Here is a 15275-nt window from a genome sequence, read left to right on the forward strand (position 1 = left end):
TGACTAATTATCTGTAGTGCAAGCAAAATATTGAACATAATAGATTTTTTCCGCTTTACCATTCTGTTAACAGGTAGAAAATACAGACAGGCACATTTATTGGAGAAATAAATACCTTTACAATAGGTACTGCAAATATTTCACTGGCAGAATGGAAAATCCCATGATTACATACAGGCCCGCACAGTGTTAAGATTCAGGACATGTAAACAAATTGAAATATAGAGTTATTAGGAAAGATGTTAATGTTACATCTTTGCAATCATTGCTTTTAATTGTATGTCCGAAAACAAACACAAATATAAAGGAGAAAAGATATAAGTATTGGATTACATGAGAAATTAAAATGGCGAGAGAGAAACTAAAAGCTTTGTTTATGAGCTATCAAAAATAAGTAAATAAAATCAATAAGAATGATTATGGAGAAAACAAACTACAGGTTAATGAAACCCAGTGTAGGCACTTCAGTAACATCATTTAAACATCAGATAATGCTGCAAAGCTACTTAAATACAGATAGGAAAGAAACATGTACTATGTTCGATCCCTGTCACTTTAGTGTGTTAATGTATGTGTTTGTGACTGTTGGACTCAAGTTTAATGGCTTTACTGAAAGAACACCCTTCATTACGAAATAAACCTGAGCATGTGCCTAATATGAACATGTGTCTTTTATACTTTTATGTTCTACTATCAATATGCTCCTCCACAGAAGTTACTGATTAACAAGCATGATACAGCTTCAATCATACATATCAAAACTAATTCAGTCCACCTTTCCACGAAATACACGAGTTACTCAAATGCTTCTTTTCCTACGTCTAAAGTAATACCTTCAACTCTCAATTATACTTTGTACGAAATTCTTTATACCATTAATGTCGAACACAGCTGAACTTGATAACTTCATGCTGAACCACAAATGTGACTCACTGCACACTCACTAGTCATGTAACCAGTACTGCCAGAGTACTGTTGACATTATACAGTAGGACAATGATCCCTCCAGGGAAAAGACTTGGCCAGCTTCAAAAATTCCAGAAGTCAGTGACAAGTAAGGAATACAATATTGCTATATTATAACATTGAAGACAGCAGTACTTCTTACATTACCACAGTATTTCCAAAAAAAAAAAAAAAAAAAAATGTGTGAAAAACTTTGTTTTGAAGCCTCAAAAAATAAAACAGAAATCCCACAGAAATTTTGAGCCAGCAACAAGATCCCCACAGAAACAAATAATAGTACGCGAATGATCAACCTGACAATGGTTCCATCCTGAATCATTATACTGTAATAGAATAAAATAATGAGGGACACTTCACATTCTCTTGTCCCTACACCAAAAATTTACAATTGTTTACATTCTGGTCAATATGTGTAATAAGCAGGCAATGAGTAAACTTAGAAATGAAATTGGCCACATAAATAGATTACACAGCAATTGAAAATTTGGTAATTCCTTTGTAGATCAGTTAACTCTCTGTTGCATACAGCTCATCATAATCATTAATTTTTCTAAATAATCAGGCCCATATGTTACTATGATGAAGATATATTCACATAAATCTGTAGCCATTGCATGCACAACTTTTGGAATAAACAGTGTTATTATGATATCTTCAGTTCTCAAACAACTCAAAACATACCACAGCCAAAGATTAGGGCCCTGTGAGCAGCTCAGATGAAGAGCAGTAAAGAAATGACTGCATAACTGGACAAGTGTATCTCCCTGCTTCTGTGTTGCTGATGAGGTGAATCATGGTGGAGGCAGTGACTGCATCACTAGAACCCCCATTCTGTGGTGACAACGCAGCGAACATGGATAGCAAACAACAACATCTCTCAGCGTCCATATGTGCACCAAAAATCAAACATGTGTGGTGTATAACACTCCTACTTTGTAAGTGTGGCAATGGCGCAATGCCAAAAAAAGGAAAATTCCACTGCTCACTATAACGCCACTCTACACAAACAATATGAAATTACTAAATAAATTACTGTTCATAAATATCTGACAGTTCTTTTTTGTGAGTGCCACATAAGATGGACAAACATGTTGTTGTCGTTCCCTCGGCATCCTCCTCTTGCACTGTATAATATTTATGTACTTGTACTGTTCAAATGACAGTATGCATCTTTAGCTCTGCTGCTTCTGTTTCATATCAACCCGTACACATGGACTCACCTTTATCGAATGCTCTTGCAACACTCAGTTCCTTCAGTGTTTCTGACTGTAATTATCTCACGGGTATTTGCAGTGGTAATTGCGTCTTCTCTTGTTTCTTTCGCTTGCATTTCCTCTTCACTCAAGTTACTCCTACTCTCTTGTGCTCTGAGAGAATATTCATCATGCCTGCTCCCCATTTTCAGTTATTGTGTTAGTTAGATCAATGGTATCGACCTGTCCCCTGCCGCCATCTAGTGGGTGTTCCAGCTTTCATGGTGGGCGGTAGGCAGTTGGAAGTTAAATACATTTACATTTGGTTCTCATAAAATTTCAACATAAAGTATTTGTTAAGTAATCATTATTATATGATGTAACTTGTTGCAACTCTGCCTTATAAATTTTATAACGGAAAGTTACTTTCCTACTTCATACATCACCATTATTGTGAAGCTAGTGGACGGTTAGTACTAATAGAAATAAAAAAGTGGGTGGTAAGCAAAGAAAGTGTAAGTAGGCTGTTTATATTTTCTTATTGGCAACGTTACATAGTGCTCTGTATGAAAATCACTGGCTGTGCTGTGTGCAGTCTGTGGCCAGTTTGCATTGTTGTCAGCCATTGTAGTGTTGGGCAGCTGGATGTGAACAGAATGGATGTCATGAACTGCTATATACATTATGACTTTTGAACACTATTGAGGTAAATACATTGTTTGTTCTCTATCAAAATCTTTCATTTTCTAATTATGCCTATCAGTAGTTACTGCCTTCCGTAGTTTGAATCTTTTATTTAGCTGGCAGTAGTGGCGGTCGCTGTATTGCAGTAGTTCGAGTAATGAAGATTTTTGGTGAGGTAAGTGATTTGTGAAACGTATAGGTTAATGTTAGTCAGGGCCATTCTTTTGTAGGGATTTTTGAAAGTCAGATTGCGTTGCGCTAAAAATATTGTGTGTTAGTTTAAGCACAGTCATGTATAAATTCAAAGGGGACGTTTCATATGTCGACCCTTAGCCGAGGATACCTCACTGGAATCTTCTGATTTTTTCTTGTAGTTTGTGTAATTAGTGTAGCTATTGTTTATTGCCAGCGCGTAATTGTAGAGAAAATCTCCTTTGTAGTTGCAGTCTTTCATTGTTGTACAGTAAAACAGTTGTGGCATGCATGTAGATTTGCACCAAGTATTTCGCAGCTGCAATTAACTAGATATTATTTTCAGTGCTATGTTAATGTGTTCACCTATTTTTGCTCTTCAAATTGTTTTTTTCTGTGTTATTGTGTGAAATATTGTGACAATAATGGCGTGTGAAAAACGTAATACTAGGCTCCAAAGTAAACTGAGAAATGACAGTGAAGACGAAAGCAGTGTGTTAGCGCCACCGAGTAACGAATTAACTAATGTTCAATGTAGTAATTTGGTAATTGTACATAGGGAAATGGAGTGGGCTGCAGACAATGGTGTAGACAGTGAAACAATTAGTGAACAGGGAAGCATTATCGATCGATCGGTCGGCAACAGCTTGCCTCAGGAATCCGAAATGACAGGACACAATCTTGCAAATATTTTAGATTCAGGTTTTGCGTCCTCACCCTTTTATCAAATAAGTCAAGACACATTTTCTGCTTTTCAAACTGCGAATATTGCCAGTTCAAATGCATTGCCGAATAGCACTGAGGAACATGTTTCAGACACCAGTGCATTGTTATTACAATTAATGCAACAAATGGGACAAAACCTTCAAAAGTTAGACACAATGGAACAAAATCTTCAAAAGTTAGACACAATGGAACAAAATCAGAGACAAACACAGCAAAAGTTAGACACAATGGAACAAAATCTTCAAAAGTTAGACACAATGGAACAAAATCAGAGACAAACACAGCAAAAGCTTCAAAAGTTAGACACAATGGAACAACACCAGAGACAAACACAGCAACAGTTAGACACAATGGAACAAAATCTTCGGAAGTTAGACACCAAACTTGAACAAACACGTGAAGATTTAACTACTGAGTTACATAACACTGAATCGAAATGCCAAAAAGTCTCTAATGACGTAAAAACACAAATTTGTGAGCATTTTCAACCTACTTTTTCGCGGCATGAAAATGCATTTCAGGATCACGAAGCAGCCATAAAAGAACTGCAAACCATTGTTCATGAAAATCATGAGACCTTGTGGGCTAAAATTGACTCAGTTGCATCTACCGATTCGATTACGCAACTTGCAAAAACTCAGGAAAACTTAAAGGACACAGTAGATTCGATTTCAACACAAATGGACACTCTGAAACTTGGTTCAGAATAAACACACTGAGGAAATGTGTTCACTATCCGAGAAAGTAGCCGAACTTTCGGATCAGGTCACTAACTTATCTGCTAAGGTAGATGATGATCTGAATGACACAAGACCTGTAGCCATCACTGACACAGAAGAGTATGAGCAAATTAAGAAATTCAAACAAAATCAGGATCAAATTAATACGCAATACAAAAGAGAAATCCGAGAAGTACAAGATAAGTTGGCACAAGTAATACAAAAATTTAATATTTCAGAGGACACTCGCACTCCAACACGGGAAGAGGAACTTAGAAATACGGAAAAGCCACAAAATAATAACACAGGGCATTTCGGAAATTATGAAAGAAATTGGCAGGGTGCTCCGAATTTTGAGATGGAACCGCCGACACGACGTAACAATGACCGATATGCTACTCGCCGACACGATGATTTTGACTCTAAGCTGTTCATTACTACACGTAAATTCAAAACATTTAAGAATTCTGCCAACGACATTCATCCACAAGCGTGGCTCCATCAATTCTCTCATTGTTTTCCTCCCAACTGGTCATTAGAGCACAGATTAGAATTTATGTGTGGCTACTTGGAGAATGAACCAGCTGTAAGAATGCGATCGGTCATTCACGATTGTCACAGTGAAGGAGATTTTTATCATGCCTTAATCTCAGCATATTGGTCTCAAGCTACACAAGACCGAGTAAAACATAGCATCATAATGATGAAACACTTTGAACAATCTGAATTTTCCAGTCTTGTCAAATATTTTGAAGACATGTTGCATAAGAATCAATATCTTTCAAACCCATACAGCCCTTCAGAGCTCATCCGCATTTGCTTAATGAAATTGCCTGAACATTTAAGAAATAATATTTTGGCAGGACGTTGCAAAGACGACATTGAAGCTTTTCAGGGACTCTTACAAGAATTAGAAATTGACACAGACAGTCGCGGGATGCGAAAACAGGAAAACAATCACTACAGGTTACATCCGTCAAAATTCCGTGACGACAGAAACAATAACTGGACACGACAAGACTATTCTTACAATGTAAATCGTGACCAAAACAGACACCACCCGTACGACAACCACTGGCAGAGTAATAGTTACAGAGAAAGATCGCACTTCCGTAACTATGAATATGACAGAGATAACCATAAGAACAGACAATATGGAAACCAAAACAATTATTATCAAGGGAGACAGAATAACTTCAGACGCAACAGTTCAGCGCGCAGTTACGATTCCGGGAGAAATTCTCCACCACATAACCGACAAACAAGAAACTATGTAAACTACCAACAAAACGACAGACCTGAATTCCATCAGAACTGGCGGGATTTAAACAGGGCTGGGCCCTCTCAGCAAGGCGAATTTGTAGAAGTTAGGTCTCCTAATCTCAATAACGGCGCGCGCCAACAAAGAGACAGACAATGACTCGCACCGCAGGCAGCCACCTGCGCCGGCTGGCTCAGAGAAAAATAACATAGACGCTAACCCTGAGAAAAATTCCAGTATTCTTTACCGACGTATACCACATGATAATTGTGTTGAAGTTGAAACTCTGCGTACTAGGAAGAGTAAAGGTTACACCACATTTCACATGTAAAACCGATTATTGAAAGAGAATCTGCATTTTAACTTAGTCTTTGCCATAAAACTTTTCACTTCACGTTACTAGTATGCTTTGTCAGACTTACAAACTGTTAACATGCAACTATGTTTTAAAGTTAAATATCCAGTCAAGAACCAAGAGAACTTATTTAAACAGAAATTACGAATGCATTTTTATAGTGAACAGACGACACAGTGTTGTTATTTGTACATTCTTGCTTGTTAGTTGCACGATCACGGAACGACTATAAGGCTCACATACTTAGAACATATACCAGTACTGCTAATGAAATTTTCATGCAACATTTTGGTTTACTTGAAAAGACATTCTTTATTTGAAGTACTTTCTGTGGGATTAAAGATGACTTAGCACTTGGTTTCTTTGACAGCTACACAATTATATCACGACGCTACTAATGTGGGACACAATTTACATAGTTGCTTTTGTGCTGTATCTGCTTTATATCTGCACAGTTTTTCTGAATTATTCTGGAAAGTAAAACATGTTTTAGTAGTAACTTTTGTGGTATAGCTACAATGAGACAGCCTCTTTCATAGCCCAACAATACGTTACAGCACAGTACTTCCCTCATCACAACAATAAGCGTGATAACTAAGATATCTATACGCAAAGCATTTCACTTTCGTTGATCATGAGGTAAGTACATTGACTTCTGCAGAACTTAGCTTTCGGAGGACAATAACTACGACACTTCCACAGAGATTATCTTACAGCAAGACGCACATTTAGCGCTACAGGACACGTATTTGAGTGATTAATTTTGTACTTAAATCATTTATTTTTGAAGATATTTGAAGTACAATGATACAAAGGTTTTCCGTAATACATTTCATTCCATTGTTGTAATCTGTAACGCCTGAGGGTATAATTACATTAATCCTCAGGGGGTACATGCCTACTTTGTGTACCATGTGTTTGGCGAGCACAAGGAGCCTTAGCTAATATGGTATTTGCTTATACAACTTTACACATCGGTACCATATTTCTCTAACACATAAATTGCACAGCTATCTGATCATTCAACTGAGAGAGACAAACATTGCATTTTACTACATCAGTGACATGTTTACGTAATTAGACCATTGTATAACTTCAGACTTACGAAATTGTATTTTGTTTGTACTTTGTGAACTGTTCATATTTTTTCAGAACCATTGTGATACTATGAGAGCTTTGAATGATGTATTTGGTATGGGTTCACGATTTTTAAAGTACGTTTGAGGCAGATGACACTTTTGACATGAGCAGAGAATTTTTTTTAGGTTTTGAAATTATTGGAGGAAGCTACGACGATTTTGAGATTTGGCTGAGGTTTTATGATGTTATTATTACGATGACAATGTGTATTATGCTGTTGAGGTATGTTTATGATCAATAAGCTGATGCTATATGAGGAATTTGATTATGCTACATATTTATAATGATGAAATATTGAAGAATGTCGACGAATATGTATATATGTAATAAGGTAAGGAATAAGGAGTAGTGGTTAGGGACTCTGGTATGTGGAAAAGGTTGCTGGAAACCAAGAATCGTACTTTAAGAGTTATGAAATGTATGTAAATGCGTGAATGTATTACAATGCCGACGAAAATTTTTTGGACACTGTTATATTCATAAGATTTTGTTTCTACACATTTGCAACGCAAATTCTCGACCCGTGAAATTTTGTATATGAAACTGTCACTCTAGCGGAAACTGCTGTCGTAAATATTTCCGTAAGAAAGTTAAGTGACCACCTGCACGTAATGCGTCGTGGGCACCCAGCTGTGTCAGACGCCATTAGTGGTGCCTTTTCAGCGGCACAGGCAGAAAAAAAAGGGGGAGGCCGTTATCCTTGCTATTGACATTCCTTTGTAGAAAGCATCGCAAATACGACACGCTCAAACTTGAAAACATATGATTATACTGTGGGGCTCTTAATTTATGATATTTACTAAAATACCTAATGAAATGATGAGAGACATTTTACATCTATTGTCTTTCTAGTTGAGAGATTGCTCACTTTGTTTAATATATAGTTTCTAGCTGCCCTGCAGCATTGGTCAAAATAAAATTTTATAGATGTACTAATATAAATATTTTCTGTCTACAGATCCAGTACATACTAATTTTGTAATACATTTCCCAAAAATGGGGGAGCACAAAGACATTTCCCTTCACAGGTACTGCATATATAATTTTCTTTTCAAGTACTTGGTAATTTTTTTGTAGAATTAGTTTTTGTGGTGCACCACTTTAATTACATAGACATTAAGATGTGAATATACATTTCCCTTGTCTGCATTATTGTCTTTAGCGCAATGTTTTTTTCTGCTTGAGCTATGTCATGTTTAGGTATAAGTTATTTCATTTGCTGCTGCTGTTTGCCAGGCATAGTGTTACTGAATTTGACTTTGTGTTACTCTTCTAAGCCAGTTTACTACTGATTTATTTTTCTTGTTTGCTGCACATTGCCTTATATTAGTTGTAATATTGCAATTGCTTTGCTAATTTCTATAATGCTGCTTGCTTCGCAAATCTGCATTTTTTATTGCTGTTTGTATCAATTGTTTTGTGCTGCTGCATTGCCTCGTCCCTTAGTTTAGCATCTGAGCTCAGTAGATTTAAGTTAGCTTAAGAGGGGTAGACTATATAAGAAACTGACTATGGAGAAAAGGTAAAGAATGCATTGTGAAGTTATATGAAAAAGATTTGGGCCAAAATGAGTATTGTACAATCAGAAATAATTATTTTGAAAGAAATATGAATAGAATACATAAAGGAAGTATAGATAGGACTTTTTGGGAATAATGATGAATGAAGGGAGATCTCCAAGAAGTAAAGAAAGTTTTGTTTGCAAAATACTGCACTAAAACAAACCTTGTCCTTTCCTTTTGTATTATTCCGCTATATGTTTGTGTACCCTTGTGTATTTGTGTTCTTCCTGTCTTTATGTGTTTATCTGATACGATTTATGTTGTAGAATTTTTCTAATACTCAGCTACATTCACTATGATGAGGAATACTGTTAGCCTCAAATATAATTTGCATTAATAATATGTTATTTACTTTGTAAAGGAGTTTAGACATTATTTATCTGTTTTGTTTTGTTGCTCATGTGTAAAGTTGATGTTTTAAAAGTTATTCTGATCTTTTACGTAGGTACTTATAATTCCTGTAACACTGATGTATATGTTATTTCTATTCTTTTGTAAAGCCTGTATTACTACAAATGTTATCTGTATTGTTATGTTTTTAATGATGTATTTTGTACCTTTGTAATTGTGTTCTTATGTCATAAAATTGTAATTGACACCAGTTCATCAAATTAAGTAACTTGTAAGCATTCATTTCACTGCACACATTTCTGTTGGTCATAGTATATGGACAATATGTGAGAAGTAGGGACTGTTAGTGTTTGCACGTGTGTTAATAATTCAGCAAGGGACTGGATAACAGCATTGCTGGTTCTAAGGACAATTCCAAAAAAACTTTGTGAGTGCACAAGTGGTGGTTATGGACTTGCTGTATTATCCGCAAGACTCTTCAATGGTGATTGTGCACCTGCACAGTCACAACAGATGGCTGCTGTCCATCTCTACAAGGACTACAGTGGGTCTGCATCTTTGATGGCCCACCAATACCATTATTTCTACATGGACTACAGTGGGTCTGCATCTTTGATGGCCCACCAATACCATTATTTCTATAAGGACTGCAGTGGGTCTGCGCCTCTGGTGGTCCACCAATACCATATTCTCTACCAGGACTACAGTGGGTCTGCTCTGTGATGACCTACCTACCAATATTCTTCAAAACGTCGAATGACTCTGCTGTGGGTTTGCTCTCTTGTGGCCCATTACCTGTCAGCATGTCAAGCGTCAGCACTGTCTTTCCGTTGGAAGGACAACACTACTTCTTCAAGACTGCATGGACATCCACTACTTACGTGTGCATTGTCTTTTACTGCTCAGACTTTGATGAAAGAAACGGCAGTTTTACTGTGATGAATGATCAGGACTGTCTTTATGGACTGTGAGAAAATTTTAGCTTTTGACCAACATTGTATTAATAAGTGTGTGCATTGGATATCTTTGTTATTGTAATTATGAAAAATTTTATCAAATCGTTATTGGTCACTGCCCAAAACAATTTATAAAATTTTTTTGTGGGGAGCATGGGGGCTATGTAAGTATGCTGTTTATATTTTCTAATTGGTAACGTTACGTAGCGCTCTGTATGAAAATCACTGGCTGTGCTGTGTGTAGTCTGTGGCCAGTTTGCATTGTTGTCAGCCATTGTAGTGTTGGGCAGCTGGATGTGAACAGCGCGTAGCGTTGCGCAGTTGGAGGTGAGCCGCCAGCAGCGGTGGATGTGGGGAGAGAGATGGCGGATTTTTGAGTACAGAATGGATGTCATGAACTGCTATATACATTATGACTTTTGAACACTATTGAGGTAAATACATTGTTTGTTCTCTATCAAAATCTTTCATTTTCTAACTATGCCTATCAGTAGTTAGTGCCTTCCGTAGTTTGAATCTTTTATTTAGCTGGCAGTAGTGGCGGTCGCTGTATTGCAGTAGTTCGAGTAATGAAGATTTTTGGTGAGGTAAGTGATTTGTGAAACATATAGGTTAATGTTAGTCAGGGCCATTCTTTTGTAGGGATTTTTGAAAGTCAGATTGCGTTGCCCTAAAAATATTGTGTGTTAGTTTAAGCACAGTCATGTATAAATTGTTCAAAGGGGACGTTTCAAAAGGTTTACTACTCCTGAGTTAGATGATCAGACCTTTCATATAAATGGTGTTGCGTCAGCCAGCATAGCATGTGGTTTTCTTCGTTGGTAGTTTAAAATACAAAATTTCTCTTTAATTCTGTTTCCAAAAATCCGGAATATGTTTCATCATATCTCTGAGAGTTTGAACCGTTGCAAATCAAGTTTAAACTCTAATTTTTCGTGCTTTTAGACTGGCATTTCTCCAAGAACACCTAACCAATTCTTTGTACAACAAGTTTGGTTATTCTTGCTTCAAAGACAATGTATCTTCAAAATTCTTCTCACTAACTGATAAATATGGACATTTTTCTTCTGAATCTTGTTTTTGTTTCGTAACAGTCTGCTCCAGTTTCTCTGTGACAAAAATCTTAGTATCCTCTGCTCGAACCTCAGTCTGCTTCACAGAACCCATTTTTTTCTTATTCCTGCGAAGACAACGTACGTTTCTTATAACAATATAACAAACTCTGACATTTTTCCTCTGAATATTTTTTTTATGACTGCTTCAGCTCCTACTTTTTATTCTCTGCCTGAATATTACATTCCATATTCCTTATCCACTGACAACACATCTCAGTCTACCAAGAACGTGTTCATTCGGTAAGGTACTAGCACCATCTGTGATCTTTGCATCATCTGCTTGGATATTTCGCTTAAAATTACATTCTTCAGCCACTGACAATACATTTGAATCCATATTGAGAATGTCAGCATAAAATTCAGTAATACCAAAAATTGTGCAAATGTTTCTTGTTTCGTCACCTGGGATCGCAATAGTTGCCATTCTGCTTGACAGGTTATGTTCATAACAACGTATTTCCATTAACAAGTCGGTCTCTATAGTTGGTTCTAATTGTGACTCCATGGCTAACAAACATTCTGTAAGAATAGTAGGTGTCTGCATTTCATTACATACGAGGGTAATCCCAAGAGTACGGTCACCTATTTTTTTTTATAAACACATAGACCTGTTTATTTCTACCATGGTTTACATCAGTTTACAGCTTGAACATTTAGCTATCTTTCAACATAATCACCATTTCTGTGGATGCATTTTTGTAGACACTGTGGCAGTTTTTGTATGCCCATGTCATACCAGCTCGCCGCCATGCTGCTCAGAAAGTTATGAACCTCTTCTTTCACCTCGTCGTCGGAGCCGAATCACTTTCCGGAAAATTTTCTTTTAACCTAGGGAACAGGTGATAGTCACTGGGTGGCAAGTCAGGACTATAGGGTGGGTGGGTGATTATGTTCCACCGAAACTGTTGCAGGAGAGCATTGGTTTGCGGAGCGATGTGTTTGTGAGTGTTGTCATGGAGAATGTGTACACCCTTGCTCAACATTCCTCTTCTCCAGTTCTGAATTGACAGTTTGAGTTTTTTCAGAGTCTGACAGTATCTGAAACTTCCTGGCAGATTAAAACTGTGTGCCCGACCGAGATTCGAACTCGGGACCTTTGCCTTTCGCGGGCAAGTGCTCTACCAACTGAGCTACCGAAGCACGACTCACGACCGGTACTCACAGCTTTACTTCTGCCAGTACCTCGTCTCCTACCTTCCAAACTTTACAGAAGCTCTCCTGCGAACCTTGCAGAACTAGCACTCCTGAAAGAAAGGATATTGCGGAGACATGGCTTAGCCACAGCCTGGGGGATGTTTCCAGAATGAGATTTTCACTCTGCAGCGGAGTGTCCGCTGATATGAAACTTCCTGGCAGATTAAAACTGTGTGCCCGACCGAGATTCGAACTCGGGACCTTTGCCTTTCGCGGGCAAGTGCTCTACCAACTGAGCTACCGAAGCACGACTCACGACCGGTACTCACAGCTTTACTTCTGCCAGTACCTCGTCTCCTACCTTCCAAACTTTACAGAAGCTCTCCTGCGAACCTTGCAGAACTAGCACTCCTGAAAGAAAGGATATTGCGGAGACATGGCTTAGCCACAGCCTGGGGGATGTTTCCAGAATGAGATTTTCACTCTGCAGCGGAGTGTGCGCTGATATGAAACTTCCTGGCAGATTAAAACTGTGTGCCCGACCGAGATTCGAACTCGGGACCTTTGCCTTTCGCAGGCAAGTGCTCTACCAACTGAGCTACCGAAGCACGACTCACGACCGGTACTCACAGCTTTACTTCTGCCAGTACCTCGTCTCCTACCTTCCAAACTTTACAGAAGCTCTCCTGCGAACCTTGCAGAACTAGCACTCCTGAAAGAAAGGATATTGCGGAGACATGGCTTAGCCACAGCCTGGGGGATGTTTCCAGAATGAGATTTTCAATCTGCAGCGGAGTGTGCGCTGATATGAAACTTCCTGGCAGATTAAAACTGTGTGCCCGACCGAGATTCGAACTTGCCCGCGAAAGGCAAAGGTCCCGAGTTCGAATCTCGGTCGGGCACACAGTTTTAATCTGCCATGAAGTTTCATATCAGCGCACACTCCGCTGCAGAGTGAAAATCTCATTCTGGCTCTGACAGTATCTGTCAGCGTTAATTGTGGTCCCAGTGATTCAGCTCGGACGACGAGGTGAAAGAAGACGTTCATAACTTTATGAACAGCATGACGGCGAGCTGGTATGACATGGACATACAAAAACTGCCATAGTGCCTACAAAAATGCATGGACAGAAATGGTGATTATGTCAAAAAATAGCTAAATGTTCAAGCTGTAAACTGATGTAAATCATTGTAGAAAAAACAGGTATATTTGCTTATAAATAATAGGAGACCTTGCTTTTGGGATTACCCTCGTATATCTGCACGTTTCTCTTCTTGGCTCTCCTAAAATTTTCTCGACATATTCTCTCACCACTCCTTAAATATTGATTTCATTTCTTCCACATATTGCTCTTGATTTTCCTCATCTTCTTTTTCAATCTTCTCTTGGCTTTCCTCCCCTCATTTATTATGCTCAATAGCACCATTTCCTCTTCACTAATCTGAACTTCCACAAAACTAGCCACTGGCATTTGCTTCTTCTCACGACATTTTTATACTTGCAAGTCAAAACTTACATAAAACAAACCCAACTGATGCCCTCCACACAAGATTCTTCACATGCCAAATATTTCAAAAGTTTCGGCTACAGTAGCAATTGCAAACTACACTCAAATGGCATTATTGCAACATATATGTTTATTTCTGTGACTGTTGGTTGCCTTGTTTTCATGTGACGTTGCAAACTGCCCCACTCCCTTGTGCCATCAAGATGGTCATCTCAAACAGCTGCAGTCCAAAGTGTTGAAGATTCTGCTCACATTGAACCACTACAACACAAGATTCTGTAAATTTCTGTTTCACACACGATTCTCTCAGCAATGACAAATTCTTATTACTACTCTCTCCACACATGAATTCGTCTCTCTGTTGTTCACTGCTCATTATTACATAACACTTCCCTGGTCTTATTCAAAGTGTAATACCCTCTCTTCTCTACTGCTGCAATGATAAAAAAATGTAAACTGTGTCCTGTCATGGAGATAAGTGTAATAAATCTGTGCCTGTCTCCTTAGTTTGTTAATGTACATTTTTGCAGCTATCAGACTCGAGTTAGATGGCTTTAGTGAAGGAACATAATTCGTTATGAAGCAACCATTGCCATATATCTAATACGAAAACATATCTCTTATACTTTTATAATGTTAAAGTTTTTCAGCTGAAAATTGGAAAATGTCACGTTGGAATAATAACAGTACAAGCCAAATTATTTTGTTTTATTGTTCCTTTAGCATGTAAAGCATTTTGCTGACAATGCCTGAAGACATTCACTCTTGTGTTAACAGTTAAGCTCGTTTAAGATTCATGCTGAAGTACGTATTGCTACCCTGCACTTTTACATTAATTAAGCAGGTTATCATTGATCACTGAAGTCTTTGTAACATTCACGAGATAAATTTTAGCTGCAGTGCGGCGAGAGGAAGTTATGCTTCTGACAGTTATAAACATTATCTCTCCGACATATGAAAAAACAGTGAAAACGATGATAAATATTAATTATTTATATAATGTTTTGTGATGTGGTTGGACATATCGATGTGTGTCATGCAAAGACAATGATAATTGTAAATTCATTTTATGATCTGCGTTTGTCTTCCTTTGTTTTTACCTTTTGTTGGTTGGCTTTTGTAGGTTGCGGATGCATATCAAACTGAGGTCTGTTAAGAAATTGTAATTATTTGTTAATTATTACTTGAGAATAGAGTTCATTATTATTATAAATATGAGTGAATAATTATTAGTAACTTTAATTCCTCTCTCAGTAAGCATTATCTGTGTTAATTATTTCTTTCCGCTGCATGGAGCGCAGCCATTGATGATAGTGATTTGTATCGCGTTTTTGTCTGTGTTTTCCTAGGAAAAAAATCAAATGTTTGCTTGATGAAGTCTAAATAGTGCACAATACGAAAGTAAAGTTTAAT

At 37.7% G+C, this 15275-nt stretch overlaps 2 non-coding genes across 2 annotated transcripts; both read right to left on the reverse strand.

Annotated features, from left to right (window-relative positions):
- Positions 1 to 12286: 12286 nt before the first annotated feature.
- Positions 12287 to 12361, reverse strand: Trnas-cga (transfer RNA serine (anticodon CGA)). The gene has a single exon. It is a non-coding gene; the product is annotated as a tRNA-Ser (tRNA).
- Positions 12362 to 12587: 226 nt separating this feature from the next.
- On the reverse strand, positions 12588 to 12662 carry Trnas-cga (transfer RNA serine (anticodon CGA)). Its single transcript has one exon. It is a non-coding gene; the product is annotated as a tRNA-Ser (tRNA).
- Positions 12663 to 15275: the final 2613 nt, after the last annotated feature.

This window comes from Schistocerca cancellata, chromosome 3, assembly GCF_023864275.1.
Source record: "Schistocerca cancellata isolate TAMUIC-IGC-003103 chromosome 3, iqSchCanc2.1, whole genome shotgun sequence".
In the NCBI taxonomy this organism is placed as follows: domain Eukaryota; kingdom Metazoa; phylum Arthropoda; class Insecta; order Orthoptera; family Acrididae; genus Schistocerca; species Schistocerca cancellata.